Below are 3,720 nucleotides of genomic sequence, written 5' to 3' on the forward strand. Positions count from 1 at the left end.
GCTATCATTTATTATTGTATTTATAAGTAGTTTCAGATTGTTCTGTTTGAAGGGCTTCCTTTCTAGGAGAAACCCTTGTCATTTAATAGGACAGGGGAAGGGTCCCAAGAGGTTACATGTTCATTCTCCCTTTCTTTCTTTCTCTTTCTCTCTCTCTTTCTCTCTTTCTTTCTCTTTCTCTCTCCATTCCTTCCTTCCTTCCTTCCTTCCTTCCTTCCTTCCTTCCTTCCTTCCTTCCTTCCTTCCTTCCTTCCTTCCTTCATCATTAAAGATTCTTTTCATTAAAGATTTCTTCCTCATTAAAGGGCTTTTTTTGGTGAAAATCAAAACAAGAAAATAGTGATGAAAGCTGTTCCTCTTTCCTTGTACCAATAGCAGAGGAAAGAAAAAAAAAAAGAAGAAAAAAAAGAAGAAAAAAAAAGGAGAAACTGGAAAATAAAGAGGCGACTTAATGATTATAGTTTAAAAAATTTGAAGTCAGAAGAGATACCTAAACAAGGTAGGAAGGACCTTTTATATGAAAGACCTTCAGTAGTCTTGGAAAATTCACAGTCTTGATTTTAGGGCAGAAGGTATTATGTCCTCTCTCAACTGCCATCTGAAATTTCCATAGCATTTATTCTTCTGGTTAGCATAGAGGTAGTAGAAATAAATGAAAGTTCCTGTATTTCTAATTATATATGCAGTATATCGCTTCTAGATTTTCCAGGTCCCAAATCACTGAAGTCTATGGAAAACCAATTTTCCTTGTTTTATAGAAACTAATTCTAAAAACAACTTCTTCTCCCCTTCTTGGACTTTGTACATTTGAACCCATGGCAAGGAAGCCAGACAACAAATGGGGCATGAGAATTATCAGTAAAACACTCTAAAATTGCATAACATTTCCAATTTTACTGTGAACATAGACATTTCCTGAATATATAATATCATTGTAGTAGGGGATTTGCAGGATTCATTTGGTAAGGTCTATTTGCAGTTTTCTACTTTTTGTAACATGCTGTCCTAAAATTTATATAAAACTTTTATGTCGTCTTTGTGTATCACTTTATCACTCATGTATTAGTTATGATGATAAATGAGTGAAACACTGATACCCCTGGTAGTGGGAAGAAACATTCAGGGCAAAAGTATGAAGTGATTAAGCTTGTTTTTTCTTGAAGTTAATAGTGAAAACAACAGGAACTAGCAGCACGTCACAAATTTATTCCATGCCTGAGCAAAACTCCAATCTTTATGTTGGGGAAACTCTTGCATATTGTTCTACCAGGCAGACATGTGGCTTGCCTGAAAATGCAGTGAGTCATCATCCTTGGAGATATTCAAAAGCTTCCTGGGCAACCAGGTGACCCTTCTTGACTAGGTGTGGATGGATCAGGCGATCTCTTGAGGTCCCTTCTTATCTCAGTTGTTCTGTGATTCTGTGAATGTCTGCAATAAAAACAAAAGAGCAGTAGGCACTTGCTCCCAGAGCAGGTGCCAGAGCAGAACACTTTTGTCTTTTCACTAGGAGTACTACCAGAGACCCCAGTAGCAGCTCTGAAGGGCTGGGAACGTTCCACTTCAGCCCATAATCCAACAAAGCACAGGATCGAGACAGAGGACTTGCTTCCACCTCCACCTGTTACTTTCTGCTCTCTGAACTTACAAGCTTCAAATAACCTTGTAAGTTTTTTTTATCCTCCACTTTTCCTCATCTCTGATAAGTGCTGTCCAGCTTCAGAAATGATTTAAAATCTATAGCTGAAAAATACTACTACCGCTATACTTGTTTCTAGTCCCTATGCCTGACAGCTGTCCTGGGCAAATCAGTAAACCCTGTGACAAAGGAGGGAGTTAGACAAAGCATGAGAAAATTGTTCTCCATGACAGAAAAGCCTTTATGGCTTTGTGAAGGGAACTTGTGCTGCACAAACCTGTCAAACATTTTTGGAGGAATCAGTGGCTGTGAGAGAGATATAATCTTGCCAAGAGACACCTTGGTATTCTTAAAGAGGTTTTGTCAAGGTTCCTCAAAATAATTCCTAAGAAGCTAATGTGACATTTATTAATAACTGATTAGAATTTAGAGAAAGAAGGATAAGAATAACAGTCAGCCTCATAGTGGTCGAGTTCATAGGTGGGATGCTACAGTGATAGGCAGTAAGATTAGTGCTTTTCATATCATCCTGAGAGATCTGAAAACATGGGCACTTAGTTGTTGGGGATCGAGAGGCACCAGAGGAAACACCAGACGGAGAGAATGAAACATCTTTTTCTGAATGGAAAGCCAGATTTGTGGACGGATGCAGCCTTGAAGAGATTGGTATTGAAGAACCACCACTTGGGACTGTTACTGAATAAATGATGTTTGGGGTAAAACCTACATGTAGGTTAAACCTCCATTTTAGTTTCTTTTCCCTCATGGACTTTCTGCCTTGCCAGGCATAACCACAATTCCCCTACTGGTTGGAGTACAGCGTGGTACCAACCAATCAAGTGGTTTGGCAGGTTTTAGCCATCTGCCGCTCCTCAGTTACTGCCTGGTTACACCCCCTTATGTTTATTCATTCCCTGTTAATCAATCACTGTAAGAGGATTTGCATGCTCTTCCTCTTTCTCCACTCAGGTTCCAGACCCTTCCAACCCAGACCCCTAAAAACCCTCTATTTTCCCTCAATAAACTCAGATCAGCCCTGGCTGATGCTTGCCTCACACCTGTGTCTAGCCTCCTATTATTTTGGGTTGCGTAGGTGTGTGTGGGGCAGTGCTCGCCTGCAGTATCTGTCAGTATCTACAGCAGAGCTGCGAACCCTGAGCTGGTCTGCTCCCTTCCCCAACACCTCAAAACCGTGCCAAATGGTGCCCAACGTGGGACTCGAACCCACAACCCTGAGATTAAGAGTCTCATGCTCTACTGACTGAGCTAGCCAGGCATCAAACCCTGAGCTGGTCTGTTCCCTTCCCTGACACCTCAAAACCATGCCACTTAGTGAATTGACAAATGTTTGCTGGTGTTATAAAATTAGCAGTGATAATAAAAACTAAATCTGATTGGGAAGAATTAAAAGAAGACTTCATTGGTGAGCAAAAAAAATGTTTAGAAAAATCCTTAGTTAATAAATGTGACATACCAAGAAAAATAACTTCGCTTAAATACTTGTGAACTCTAAATAAACAATTGCAAGTCCAAAGGTAGAGGAAAGAATCACTGTGGTCAGCGTGATGAAAACATCAGCTTGACAGACAGGAGGGGTCAAAACAAAACAGAACATTAGGAAAAAAGCAGTTGAAGGGAAAAGCTAGAAATAATGTCCCTGTGTGCCTCCAGTAGCACCCACATCTTCAAAGATCTGTAATTTGCATCCTCCTAGCTATAACCAGGTATAGTGGAAGTGGTGTTCACATTTCACAAAGGGTGGATAATGCTCTTTTTTGGGGGAGGATGTCATTCTGTGGATTTACTACAGTGAAAGGGTTCCCTAGAGCAGTCAGAGACGATGACAGGCAAAAAACCCTCAACGAACCAAACAAAAAAACTCTACAATACAAACGACTCTTCTGTTTGAAAGGATTTATACAGAGGAAGAGGAGGTAATAACTATGCATATTTCTGTGAATGAAATGGTGAAAAGCAACTGATTATGAAGTATTTCTCACAGAACAAGAACTGAAATCACCAGGTCACAGCTTTAAAACAAATCAAAATATTTCTCTCATGCATACACTCTCCACAGTGCC

General features: G+C 40.0%; 1 non-coding gene across 1 annotated transcript; it reads right to left on the reverse strand.

Moving 5' to 3' along the window:
• Positions 1-2,842: 2,842 nt before the first annotated feature.
• On the reverse strand, positions 2,843-2,915 carry TRNAK-CUU. Its single transcript has one exon. It is a non-coding gene; the product is annotated as a tRNA-Lys (tRNA).
• Between the last annotated feature and the right edge of the window lie 805 nt (positions 2,916-3,720).

This window comes from Empidonax traillii, unplaced genomic scaffold (genome assembly GCF_003031625.1).
Source record: "Empidonax traillii isolate 1590-97213 ecotype Southwest subspecies unplaced genomic scaffold, ASM303162v1 scaffold723:size436081, whole genome shotgun sequence".
In the NCBI taxonomy this organism is placed as follows: domain Eukaryota; kingdom Metazoa; phylum Chordata; class Aves; order Passeriformes; family Tyrannidae; genus Empidonax; species Empidonax traillii.